Source organism: Alnus glutinosa, chromosome 2 (assembly GCF_958979055.1).
Source record: "Alnus glutinosa chromosome 2, dhAlnGlut1.1, whole genome shotgun sequence".
Lineage (NCBI taxonomy): Eukaryota > Viridiplantae > Streptophyta > Magnoliopsida > Fagales > Betulaceae > Alnus > Alnus glutinosa.
The window spans coordinates 12,256,463-12,270,841 of record NC_084887.1 but is presented as its reverse complement, the minus strand read 5'-3'; the positions used below and the strand labels follow the sequence as shown (position 1 = coordinate 12,270,841).

The 14,379-nt window shown below is 40.2% G+C and overlaps 1 non-coding gene across 1 annotated transcript; it reads left to right on the top strand.

The window, feature by feature from the left end:
- The first annotated feature begins 13,784 nt into the window (after positions 1-13,784).
- Positions 13,785-13,891, top strand: LOC133862100 (small nucleolar RNA R71). The gene has a single exon (XR_009899124.1). It is a non-coding gene; the product is annotated as a small nucleolar RNA R71 (small nucleolar RNA).
- The last annotated feature ends 488 nt before the right edge of the window (positions 13,892-14,379 follow it).

Below are 14,379 nucleotides of genomic sequence, written 5' to 3'. Positions count from 1 at the left end.
AGGTAAAGACTAATGCCCTCAAGGCATCCAAGAAGATGGCTAGAGTCACATATGAGGAAGATTCTGATAATGAAGAAGGTGCAGTGGCCAAGAATTTTGGGGAATTAATGAAGAATGATAAATTCAAGAAGAAATTCTCCGAAAGACTCAAGAAAGTCCCTGAGAATCTGAGCCTGAAGAAGCTGAGAAGAAAGACCCAAGAGGCCCCAGATGTTTTGAATGCTCAAGCTTTGGACATATTCTGGCTGATTGCGGTAATCTCAAGCAGGGTAAAGGGAAGGTCTACAATGCGACTCTCAGTGATGAGTCAGAAGAAAAAGAAACTCCTGCTTAGGATCAATTTCTAGCCTTTGTGGCTCCACATGAAGACCAGGAGGATTCTCAATCCTACTACTCTGAGCACAATGATGAAGTTGAGGGAGACTCGCAAGCAGCACATCCATGAGCTGAACAGTTTGCAAACTGAGAAGAGTTCCTTGCTGCTCAAGATAAATGATCTAGAGGATAAGCTATTGGAGACACAGCTATAGTTGGAGAGAGTCACTGATGAGAAGCTGACCCATATGCTGTCAATCCAGAAGAGCCCAACAGACAAGACAGGACTCGGGTATGTGGCTTCTTCCTCTGATATTCCCTCTACTTCTAAGATTGTATTTGTCAAGCCCATAGTCCCCGAGCCTCCATCTGTCGGCCTGGATAAAGGAAAGGAAGTAATTGGTGGGGACGTTCCGGTTAGTGTAAAGGCTACTCAAAAGTCTCCCCTCACTAGAATGCCTCATATATGCCACCAATGTGGTTTAAGTGGGCACATCCGACCCCAGTGCTCCCTTCTGAAAACTCAGAGATCAAAGGTCAAGAAAGAGTTGCCAAGACAAGCTACATTCGGCACTAGACCTCTGGCCTAGCATCAGGCTCCCCAGTATTAGGCTCCATGGCATCAGGCCCCACAGCTCAAGCTCATTAACATCAGCAGTGATTTGTTCCTGCCAATCAGAATGGCATACCCAAGAAAAACAAATCAAGGCACTACATAAATAAGCCGCAGAAGCTTGAGGATGATCAATTCTATAAGGAGCTACCTATATGGATGCAGAGTATGATACGGTGGATGGATCACCAAATGAAGTCCTGTCAACAACCACCACAGGGAAGGCAGGCATGGGTCAAAAAGGATGAAGACATTCACCGCTTGAGGGGGAATGGACACACCTAGATGGTGAGGGTACACATGCCTAGGATTTGGTTCCTAATCCTAGAGCATTAGGTTTCATTGCATTGCATTGTTTTCCCTGACATATTTTTGCTTGCTTTGCAATCTAGGAACCATTATTATTTTTCCTATATTGCAAAGAAAAGTGCTGCATCTTAGGGGGAGTGTATTAGATGAGGGTGGCTAGGCCCTAGTAAAATAAGGTTTGAGTTTTGACTGATCTAATATTGATTTTCTCTCTTGTTTAGAAAATTCAGTTGTTTTAAATCATATCAGCAAACATCATACCTTACTGAGAAAGTGTTAGGTTGTGATTGGCTACATTCTGTCTAGACAAAATCACTTGTATGTAAAAGATGTTTTTTAACAGGGATTCCGCTATTCAGAAGTGTTTCAGAAGATTCTGAACTGTTTGCAAGTCAGAAAAGTCAGTTCCCTGCTAGCCGTTCGGACGACGTGTCATCCCATCCGGACTCCCATTTGTCCATACTTCCAGCCGCCCGGACCACGTGTCATATCATCCGGACGCTAGACAAACTAAAGCATCATCCGTCCGGACGACGTGGTTTTTTATCCGGACCCTTCACTGTATCAAGAAGCTTTTGTTCCAGTTTACATCCGTCCTAACGTCTCAGCAGCCCATCCGGAAGCCTCTCAGTGTTCGACCATGCTTCAGATTCTTTCCAAGTTCAAATAAGGGAAGATTGATTCAACCGTCCAGATGATGTGGATTCCCGTCCGGACGTGCTCATTCATAAGGCAAGAATCGAAATTCAAATACAATCATCTGGGCATCAGTCAGCATGGTCCGGATGCATGTTCAACAGATATGGAAATTGCATATTAAACTTCAACCGTCCGGACGCCTACCTATCATGGTCCGGACACGCGATCATCAGATATGAAAATTGTGTGTTGAAGATTAACCATCCGGACGGCCATCCCCCCTCGTCCGGACGCCCGAAGCCTTATATGGAAATTACTTGCAGCAGACGTGCGACCGTCCAGACGACAGTGCCTCACCGTCCGGACGCGGCTCTCAAACAGGAGAGATTTTTAGCAAAAATCTCAGAAATTCTATCGCGCAGTTGTCCGTCCGGACGGCCTATGACCACCGTCCGGATGGCGCCCGTATTTATCAAGCCTCTCGCCCATTTGAACCCTCTGCCTATAAATAGAGGCCCCTGGGCATTGAGAACTGCAAGAATTTGGTATTGAATTCCACTAGAGCTTAGAGAGTTATTTTGTGAGATTATTGGAGCTGATTTGTTCTCTCTCAAGCCATTGCAAGTGTGCTGTTGTTGTGCTATAACTGAAGCCTATCTTAGGGGTTGGCCCTAAGGTAAAGGATTCCATTGAAGACCCCTTCAGGTAGGAGACCTGGTTGGGAGGCGTTCGTGTTGGGTTACACTTTAGAGAGAAAGGTACGACCACTGCATCAGGGGTATGTGAGTGTTACACGCAAGAAGTGATGTCTCTCTCCTTCATTCCCAATAAAATCCAATTGGCTGATATTCTTACCAAACCTCTAGATGGTAGTAGGTTTGAGTCTCTTCGAAAAGCCATTGGTGTTTGTGACATGTCCTAGACATGCTTTTACTTGGGTTACTTGGGAGTCTTTGTAGCAAGTTGGTCCCTTCTAAGGTATGTCAGCTATCTCATTCATTTTTACTTGGGTTATTAGTTCATTATGCATTGATGAATTATTCTTACATATGGTTGAGAACATAAGTCTGACATATGCAAAATTTTCCTGCTCACTTGTAATGATTGATAGCTTCTTTCCTCATGTGATGAAAATGTGCACTATCCAAAGACTCCCCTAAAGGTATATCTTTCCTTCTCTGACTTTTTGCTTCTAGAATTTTTGGATAAGAGAAGAGGTTGTTGATAAGATGGCCAAAATGGCCACATGCTAGTTGAACCTAGAACCTAAAAACTCTGGCATTCTCTCTAGGTTGCAGTACCATAAGAATCAAGCAGTAAAACTTTTGATTTATGTGCTGAAATTGTCTATTCACTGCTTATGTGCTGAATTTGCATTTTGCCTTGCCCTCTACGTTCAAGTAAAAAAATTTACCTTGTCCTTCATGGTACAAGTAAAACCGTTGTGTGCTGCATCTTAGGGGGAGTATATCAGATGAGGGTTCCTAGGCCCTAGTAAGTTATAAGGTTTGACTTTTGACTTAACTTTCACTGATGTTCTCTCTTGTATAGAAAATCTGGTTGCTATTTGTCAAATCATTAATAGTCATACCTTATGGGCAAAGCCTTCACACACCCACACATTGCATGAGCTGAGAAAGCTATTCTCACTACTATGTTTGCAGGGGAATCTTTGCCTATCTTATCCTTGTCTATCGACTATATGTTTGCATAATTTTGACATGCTCTGTGACTATTTTCTCAAGACAGGGATACATGCGTGTGCTATTATACTTGCGAATGACCTAACCATGCTGCTCTTCTTTCTACAGTTCAGCTTGATGTTTCCTTATTTCGTCCTTCCTTTTTTTGTAAAACTTGTGGACTTTATTACTGTGTTTACCCAGGTTCTTCTGAGACCGTTAGGGGAAGTAATCGGTGGTGTGTTGTAACTTTTATTACTCTGTTTTACCCTTTGTCCCTTTGTGACAAAAAAGGGGAGTAATTTTTATTTTGGACAGGGAATGTATTTCCAAACCGGTCAAGTGTTTTTGTCCTAGAATGGCCAAAGGGGGAGTTTGTTAGGTTGTGATTGGTTACATTCTGTCTGGACAAAATCACTTGTATGTAAAAGATGCTTTTTAACAGGGATTCCGCTATTCAGAAGTGTTTCAGAAGATTCTGCACTGTTTACAAGTCAGAAAATTCAGTTCCCTGCCAGCCGTCCGGACGACGTGTCATATTGCCCGGACGCTAGACAGACTAAAGCATCATCTGTCCGGACGACATCGTTTTCCGTTCGGACCCTTCACTGTACCAAGAAGCTTCTGTTCCAACTTGCATCCGTCCGAACGTCTCAGCAGCCCGTCTGGACGCCTGTCAGTATTCGACCAAGCATCAAATTCTTTCCAAGTTCAAATAAGGGAATATTGATTCAACCGTCTGGACGATGTGGATTCTTGTCCAGACGCGCTCATTCATAAGGCAAGAATCGAAATTCAAATACAACCATCAAGACATCAGTCAGCATGGTCCGGGCGCGCGTTCAACAGATATGGAAATTGCATATTCAACTTCAACCGTCCGAACGCCTACCTATCATGGTCCAGACACGCGCTCATCAGATATGAAAATTATGTGTTGAAGATTAAACATCCGGACGGCCTTCCCCCTGGTCCGGACACACGAAGCCTTATATGGAAATTACTTGCAGCGGACGTGCAACCGTCCAGACGACAGTGCCTCACCTTCCGGACACGGCTCTTAAACAGGAAAGATTTTCAGCGAAAATCTTGAAAATTCTGTCACACAGTTGTCCGTCCAGACGGCCCATGACCACCGTCCGGATGGCACCCATATTTATCAAGCCTCTCGCCCATTTGAACCCTCTGCCTATAAATAAAGACCCCTGGGCATTGAGAACTGCAAGAATTCAGTATTGAATTCTACTAGAGCTTAGAGAGTTATTTTGTGAGATTATTGGAGCTGATTTGTTCTCTCTCAAGCCATTGCAAGTGTGTTGTTGCTGTTCTGTAACTGAAGTCTATCTTAGGGGTTGACCCTAAGGTAAAAGATTCCATTGAAGACCCCTTCAGGTAGGAGACCTGGTTGGGAGGCGTTCGTGTTGGGTTACACGTTAGAGAGCAAGGTACGACCACTGCATCAGAGGTATGTGAGTGTTACTATCTTGTATCTAGTCTTGTCTTCTGAATAGTGGATATCCTAGGTTTGGCTACCCCGGAGTGATTTTTCTCTTAATTGAGTTTCCACTTCATCAACAAAATATCTGTCTCTTTTAATTCCGCATTGTGATATTTTGTTGCACGCTATTGCACACACTTGTTATTTATTTTAGAAGTCAACTTCATTTTTTCAGAAAGCTTTCACACACACACACGTATAGCATAAGTTAAGTCATCTATTTAAAAATTTTATCTGCAGGGAAATTTATGCTTATTGAATACTTAAAAGTCTCAATTATATCTAAAAAATGAAAATTGACTTCTAAAATAAGGCGTGTGTGTGCACAATGTGTTAACAAAATAAATGCGGAAATAAAATAACACAAGATTTTTGTTAACGAAGTGGAAACTCAAGATAAGAAAAACCACTTAAGGCAGCCAAACCCAGGATATCCACTATTCAGAAGATAAGACTAGATACAAAGTAGTAACACTCACATACCCCTGATGTAGTGGCCGTACCTTGCTCTCTAACATGTAACCCAACACGAATGCCTCCCAACCAGGACTCCTACCTGAAGGGGTCTTCAATAGAATCCTTTACCTTAGGGCCAACCCCTAAGATAGACTTCAAGTTAAGCATAGCAACAGTACACACAGCAACGGCTTCAGAGAGATCAACTCAGCTCAATAGACTCACAATATAACTCTTTAAGCACTAGTGGAATTCAATACCGAATTCTTGCAAATCTCAAGCACAGGGGCCTCTATTTATAGGCTGAGGGCTCAAATGAGCATCTGGCTTGATAAAGTTGGGTGCCGTCCAGACAGAGAACCGTGTGACCAAAATTTTGAAAATTTCGCTGAAGATCTTTCCTATTTGAGAGCCGCGTACGGACGGTCGCACGTCCACTATAAGTAATTTCCATATAGAGGCTTCGCGCGTTTGGACCAAGCTGATGGTCATCCGGACGGCTGATCTGATGCATACAATTTCCATATCTGATGAACGCGTGTCCGGACCATGCTGACTAGCGTCGAGACGATTGCAGCAATCTTCCCATAATTGTGTCTTGGAAAGAAATCCTGAAGCTTGTCGAGCATTGAGGGTCGTCCGGACGGGCTGCTGAAATGTCTGGACAGATGCAAGTTGGAGCAATTCGAAGCTTTTTGACACAAAGGAAGGTCCGGACGGGAATCCACGTTGTCTGAACGGATGATGCTTTAGTCTGAAGAGCGTCCGGATGGTTTGTTACGTCGTCTAGACGGATGATGCATTGGACAGCTGAGCGTCCGGACGGTATGACACGTCGTTCAGACGGCTGGCAGGGAACCGAAATTTTTGACTTGCAAACTGTGCAAAATCTTCTGAAAATACTTCTGAATAGCGGAATCCCTGTTAAAAAGCATCATTACAACGAAGTAAAAATACTTGACCGGTTAAAAATACAATCCCGGTGCAAAAATAAAAATTACTCCCTCTTTTTGTCACAAAGGGACAAAAGGTAAAACAGAGTAATAAAAACAAACACACCAAAAATTACTCCCCCTAAAGGTCTCAGAAGGACCAGGAAAAACAGAGTAATATAATCCAGGAGTTTGACAAGAGTAGCAAAATATAAAAAGAAATGTCTCAAAACAATAAGAAAACAACAAAATAAAATAAGCTCAAGCATCCTCGGCCATTGGTTCATCATCCTCATCGTCACTGCTGGATGGTTGGTGGAACTTGAGACACTCCCAGAGATCCAGCTGGTTCTGCTCTACGCGGAGGTTAATGGAGTGAACCTCTTGCTGCATGGCTGAAATGGACTACTGCATGGATGACATGAAGAGCTGTATAGTGCTCATGCCCCCATGAATAGCTGCCAGGGCCTCCATAATCTGAGAATAGCTAACATTCAGTTGTGATGGCGGAGCAGTCTGGGAGGAAGATGCCACACTCGGTATTCCTACAGGAATAGGAGGAGGTGGAGGCACAGCACCATCATCCGGATCATCTCTCCGCAGCTGAGCATTTGACTTCATCAACAACTACTTGCTGAGTGGATCCTAGATCTTCATCTTCAGCTCGCCAGCAATATTGATGCTTGACTATAGTATAATTTGTGTGAGCAGGCAGCCAAATGGAAGACCGGTATTGCTCTCATCACGGGCCTCCAGAATAACACCCAAAATATGCTTGCACAGGCATAAGGGCAAGCGGAGATGAATGGCATAGTCAAACTGAGCTCTCTTCAAAATCAGGTCACTGCGCCTGATGACTGGCCATAGGTTATGCTGAACAATCTTGGCCAACATGCGATGAGGGGTGGATAAGGCACCGATCCTGATGGTGGTGGCGCGCTCCTCTCCCTGTGGAACTGCATGGAAAAACTCTCGGAGATCATCCATAGACGGAGGAAGTACCACCTCATTGTAAGAGCTTGCAGATATCTGGAGAATAGGAACTCCAATGACCTGACTGATGATATGGGGATCAACAGTGATAATATTCCCTCCAACAGTGGACTGAAGCACCAACCCACGGTCATCATCCTGAACCACCTCAAGGTTGGCATAGAATAGTCTGACCAGCCTGGTGTATACAACGCAAGCGCAGCTGTGAAGATAACCCCAATGATATGTCTGGATAGTGTCATGGATACTATCCAGAGGAGCTACCATAATGTCAGAACGAACCACATTTCTTTCGGCAATGACTGGCCGGTCCATGATTTTGGTTCTGAGGGCTGCCCTATCTCCCTCTACCCTCTGACGAACTCTGAGCTGGGGACTGCCTGCAGACATGGTGCTGTAAAAGAGACCAACAAGATTTGCCAGAGATAATCCAAAAATATTCTTGTAAGGTCACAACAAAAATTTGGCATTATAACGGCAGTAAAAAGGGATTTGTCCAAAAGTATAGACAGAAAATCTCACAATGCAGTCTATAAAAATACCAAACCAAATAATCCCAACACAGCAGATATCACAATTATGCAGCTTATAATCTCAATAATATTCCAAAAATACTCAATTTCCTAACAGTTAAAAAAAATGAAAAGAAATAGGCTAGAAAAATACCTAGAATGAGAGATTAATCCACAAAAAGACATAAGAGGATAAAAAAAATGCAAAATCTCGCGAAAAATTACTCACTAGAAGCCAAAAGAGAGATTTTGTGTGGGGTAGGATGAAAGTGCGGCGGCCAGGGTCTTTTATAGAGTCTGTGGGGTCCCCGTCCGGACGGCTCATTAATCCCGTCCGGACGAGCGCTGCCTCGAAAATCAGTGGATAGATCGTGCGCGTCAGGACTTGAAACCTTACCGCCCGGCTGTCTAACCCGCGCTCGTCCCAATGTCTAACACAACCGTCCGGCCGCCTGAGCCGCACCCGTCCGGATGCTTCACACTGAAAAGACAGAAACTGAAGGAAAATTTTGTAGAAAATTTTTCTTAAGGTCAGTTTCAGAACACGCATGTATAATCTACTGATAAAACAATCAAATAGCATCTCAAAACTAAGTAGAGATATAAAAGAGAGTTGAGAGTTCAATCAGCTCAAAGATTTTCCTGTAAACAGAAAATTTAAATAGACAACTCAACTCATACAATGAGTGTGTGTGTGTGTGAAAACTTTTCCCACAGGGCATGACTTTCAATGATATGACAAAGAGCAACCAGATTTTCTAGACAAGAGAGAAAATTAGTGAAAAATTAGCCAAAAGTCAAACCTTATAACTTACTAGGGCTTAGCCACCCTCATCTGATACACTCCCCCTAAGATGCAGCATCCAATTGTTTTACTTGTACCATGAAGGACAAGGTAAAATTTTACTCGCACCATAAAGGACAAGGCTTATTTCAGCACAGAAGCAATGAGTGTAAGCATATAGTACAGAAAATTGAAGAATTACTGCTTGATTCTCTTAATGCTGCAACCTAGAGAGAGTGCTAGAATTTTTATGTTCTAGGTTCAACTAGCATTTGGTCAATTTGGCCATCTTATCAAAAACCTCTTCTCTTGTTCAGAATTTCTAGAAACAAAAAGTCAGAGAAGGAAAGATGTACCTTTAGGGGAGTCTTGGATAGTGTACATTTTCATCGCATGAGGAAAGAAGCTATCCAACTATTGCATATATAGGAAAATCACTTGGTTGATATAGTCATAAACTCTCAATCATATCTAAGCAAAGTAGATTAATGCATAGTGAATTGAGATATCAGGTGAAAACACATGTAATATCTGATATGCCAAGAAAATGAAAAGTTTCCCGCAATTTCTCCCCTTTTTTTTATTAAAAAAAAATGCAATATGAAAATAACATCATATGCAGTGCAAGATCAAACCTGTGTAAGCACGATGATGCTAATATAGAAAAGCAGTCGCTAGACCTGCTTTCTCTGTCTTCCCCAACAAGTACCTTGTTGTGCAAATATCTACCTAAATAAATAGGCAAATACTTGTACGTTTTACTCGCAAGTGCACAAGATCAAAAAAATAGTATAGCAGGCAAATACGAGATCATTCCCACGAGGATTGGTATAAATTGTCTTTAAAGAGAAATTCCGAAAAGCGATATGTTGAATAAGACAAGATAAAAGATTGAATTAAAAATACTATGTAGAAAAGGTAGGGCTTCGATATCCACCGCTAATCATACTCAAATAAGATTTGCAATATGCACAATACTACAATCATAACATGATGTTTAATGTTTACCAGCCACAAGGGAATGGTATCTTCTCCTAAAGCTATTGATTTCCCTAATCAACGAGTTAGGCATGGTATCTACTCTAACTCTTTTCTTCCTTAAAGGATTTAGCATGGTATCTACTAAGTTGTTCTTCAAGAAAGCATAAATCTATGGAAATCGGTAAACACACTCAGATTAGAATATGGTATCTATTCTAGTTGTCTTTATGTTGATTAATCCAAGAACCTGTGTCGGGGTTCTTCCGTTACTCTATTATGCCCAGGACTCGGTCATCCAAATTGACATAAATAACAAATCCATACCACATGCATATGATGGCCAAACATAAACATGCAAGGAATTCAAGAAACTAGAATTAATCAAGTTAAACATCAATATATAAATTGTAGCAAAGCAAATTGAAAGACTTAAAGAGACATGATTAGGGCTTCAATCGAGCCCTAACTAAAGTATTAGTTACAACTAATATAAACTAAAATTATATACATACAGAAAATAAATAAAGAAAGAAAATAAAAACTAGAAAGAACCTCCTTCTTGATGTAGCCTTTAATTCTTCCTCAAAACTTGTATGTCTTTCTTCAAAGGCTAGAGGCCTATTTATAGGGATTAGAGAAGCTTTAGAAGCTCTAGAATTCCTATTACAATTCTAAGTAGGTTTTCTAGTCCAAAAAGAATAATTACAAGTCTTTTCCTTTTCTGAAATTTCTATCCAAGTAGGAAAAGGATTCCAAAATTCGTACAGATTTGCAGTATTTTATTGCGGGGCAATTTTGGCATGGAAAACGTCCGAATTAGGAAAAACCTATTTCTGACATATTTGTTGTATTTATTATTAGCTTTCCAACGCCATCAATTTTGTTGCAATCTGATACTTGAGCCGAAAGTTATGATTAAATTACTGTGACGTGCTCATTCTGGATTCTTTCCAAAGATAACGAATTTTTGCCAACTTCTCTTTCCTTAAATTCAAAATTGATTTGGAGTTTGAATCTATCCAAAAGTGAGTTTGTTGACTTCATTATAATCTTGGAATTTGATTGGTTTTTCTTCTAAAACCTGTAAAATATAAGAAAACACAAAAACAACACAAAACATCAAATTATAACAAAACTAAGAGCATAACATATGTAAATTAAGGGGCTTGAATGTGTAACATTCAGCACTTATCACACCCCCAAACTTACATGTTGCTAGTCCCTTAGCAATGTAGAATTGAAAATAAAATGAAAACTAAAACAATAACTACTCTACCTCCTCTGTCGCGGGAAACACGATTGCATTTAGCGTATACAATAAGCCTTTTAAACCCCTAGGACTCCCTAGTGGACGAGTGAAGTCTCGTGAGGGTTTGCCATGAATGATACCCACAAACATTATGCAAAAATTCATGTTTATTCCAAAGAGTTAAGTGTCACCAAAATTATGATTCTCATTCATTTAGCAAGCTTAGAAAGATAAACTCCTTCTTCAATATAAAATAGAATTCCAAAGTCTAACCACTTACAAACGACAAGCTCAGGCATCATAAGTTCAATTCAGTGTAAGGTGAACTAACACATAATCATGAGGTTTCAAATTAATTCCAATGTGCAATGATTCAATATCTCAAAATTCACTGGGATCCCCATCAAATTGAATAACCAAGGCATAATAGCAAGAGCTTTATTTATTTATTTATTTTTTATTATTATTTATTATTATTATTATTATTATTTTTTATTTATTATTTTTTTCAGACTGTGCAATGCTTAGTTCTCTTAAGCTTTCTAATTGACCCATGTAACGAGTGTTAGGCTAATGCACCCAAACCAGATGGCTTTAGGGCACTAGGTGTGGAGACACCTCTAAGAGCTTACTAACTCGAGTCAAAAAGGCTACAGAACTAAACTAGTCATAACTTCAACCAATCTGAATTTCTCACTTTTTGACGTGAACATTCAATGCTTACTGAGGCAAGAAGTCCAGTTACTCGGTGAAAGCTTCAAAAAATGGTTTTCCTTTTTTCTTTTTCTTTTTTTTTTTTTTTTTTTTTTTTTTTATTATTATTATTATCTATATTGCCAAGGTATCCATCCAACAAGTCACCCAGCTTCACTCAAGACATTGAAAAAAAATACACAATTAGGTTCATATATCATACCTCACAAATTATATGCTAATGTGCTTGTGATAGTTTAGATTGAAACAAATGAATCCTTAGATGCCAAAAGTAAGTAGTAGGACTTTAGAATCAATTTCAAATGATCATGTGTTCAACATTCTAAGCTCACCAATGAAATTTAAATCACAATTTTTAGATCAACCAAAGTCTTAAAAATAACATGAACATGCAATTTCATTTTTATTTTATTTTTTATTATTTTTTTTAACAGAAAGTGTGTGTGTGTCCCATACCCCCAAACTTAAATTACACATTGTCCTCAATGTGTAGATAGAATGGAAAGATCATACCCGGGAGATGAGAAAATTGGTTGGATTAGGTATGGCTCGTAGCATACCCCCAAACTTGAATGCAAAAACACTTGTCCCTGAAAAACAAAACTAGAAAAACAAAACCAAGAAAAGGAAAACTAAAAAATAAAAAAGAATAGAAACTAAAATTAACCACAATAAAACTAAAATTAACCAAAATAAAATAAACTATGATTAAAAACAAAACCAGAATTCTTTAAGGATATGGATTTTCAGTGCATGCAGTGGCCTCAGTACCACTAATCTAGGCAGATGTGCTTGAGCTCCTAGACTGCTCGAGCGCTTTTGGTAGTAGCGTTTGAGTTTAAACTTGAAGCACCAATCTTTTCTTCTCTTGGACCACAGAGAATGAATTCTACCTACAAAAAGGTAGTTCCTAATTTTCACAGATCGGGGTAAATCACTCTGAGAATTTTCAAACAGTTTCTCATCCGGAAGGGAATCATGAACTGAAATACTATGAGGAAAATACTTAGAGAGTTTTTCTACTTTGATGACCTCAGTTTGCTCGTCTAATGGTCCTAATAGACTACTCTCATGGCATCTTGGTAATTCGGGAATAGGAGTTAATGCTGAAGAAGCCTCAGTGCTTACTTCCTTGCCTTTTTCCTGATGTAGATCATGTGTGACCTCAATTTGCTTATCGTTCCCATCTTCCTCCTGATTTTCGACCACTTCTTCACTCCTCAATGTGGTGATAGCTTGCTCATGATAGGAAGAACTCCAATCCTCCACGTAATATCCATTAGGATCAGCCACCAATTGACTTTGAAGCTCTTCTTCTCTTTCTCTTTTAAGGTGGTTGATGATTTGTTCATAGTCAGCTTCTATTGTGAATTCGCCCATTTTTCTCTCACTTAACTCTTTGGCCAACTGCCCCACTTGTGTTTCCAATCTTTGGATAGCTTGACTGGTCTGAGTATTGCTCTGTTGTTGTATAGTCATAAATTGGAGTAGAGCACTTTCGAGGTCATTCTTCTTTGGCTTTGGATTTGGTTGGACCGCTTGTGGTGGAGCTTGATAGTTATATCCTTGCTGAAAATTTCTTTGCTGCCTTTGTGGATTCTGTGTATTCTGATTGTTACTCCATGAAAAATTGGGGTGGTTTCGCCACCCTGCATTGTAAGTGTTGGAGTATGGATTGTTCTTTGGAGGGTAATTATTCTGTACATAATTTGCTTGCTCCTGATCTGTAAATGAAAGCATGGGGCAAGTCTCAGTGGTGTGGTCAGAATGAGAACATATGGCACATACCTCAACTTGAGCAATCTGTTGAATGAGAGAGATATTATGAGTGGTCATGACTTTCACTAGCATATCCAGTTTCCTCTCCAAGGTAGCCATCTGAGTTTGAACTCCATTATTGCCATTCACTTCATAGACGCCTTTTCTTTTGAGTCCTTGCCTCCCACAGGATGAGAATTGTTGGGAGTTCTCGCTTAAAGTCTCAAAAAGTTCTATGGCCTCCTCGCTATTCTTCTTCATTAACATGCCTCCACAAGCTGAATCTACAAGACTTTTGTTAGAATAATTTAAACCTTCATAAAAAGCTTGTACCTGATCGTCTTGAGATAGATTATGATGTGGACATTTTAGAAGTAACTTCTTGAAGTGTTCCCATGCCTCAAAGAATAGGTCTCCATCTTTTTGTTGGAAGGTTTGAATCTCCCTCCTCAATTGCCTAGTACGTTGGGCTGGAAAGAATCTTTTCAAGAACTTTGTGGTCAACTCCTCCCAATTGTGAATAGACCCTGCAGCCAAAGAATTCAACCATAACTTCGCATTATCTTTCAAGGAAAAAGGGAAGAGAATTAACCTGATTCCTTCCGCATTTAAGCCATGGATGTTTTGAGTTTTGCAAAGATCAAAGAAGTCCCGAATGTGTAGATATGGATCCTCTGTAGGTGTGCCTCTATAGTGTGGAACCATATTGAGCAACGGAGACAAATCAAAATTGCTTTGCACAATTGGTTGAAAAGCAATGCAAGAGGGTTGATTTGGATTTTGTGGTATGAAGGAACTCTTCATTGGCTCCCGCTCGGGTGGATTCTCTACACATACTTCTGCCATGTCGTCCTCAACTTTGAATACGTTTTTTTTTTTTATTATTATTTTTTTATTATTTTTTTTTATTACATGAACATAAGCATAACAAAAGGAAAACAAAA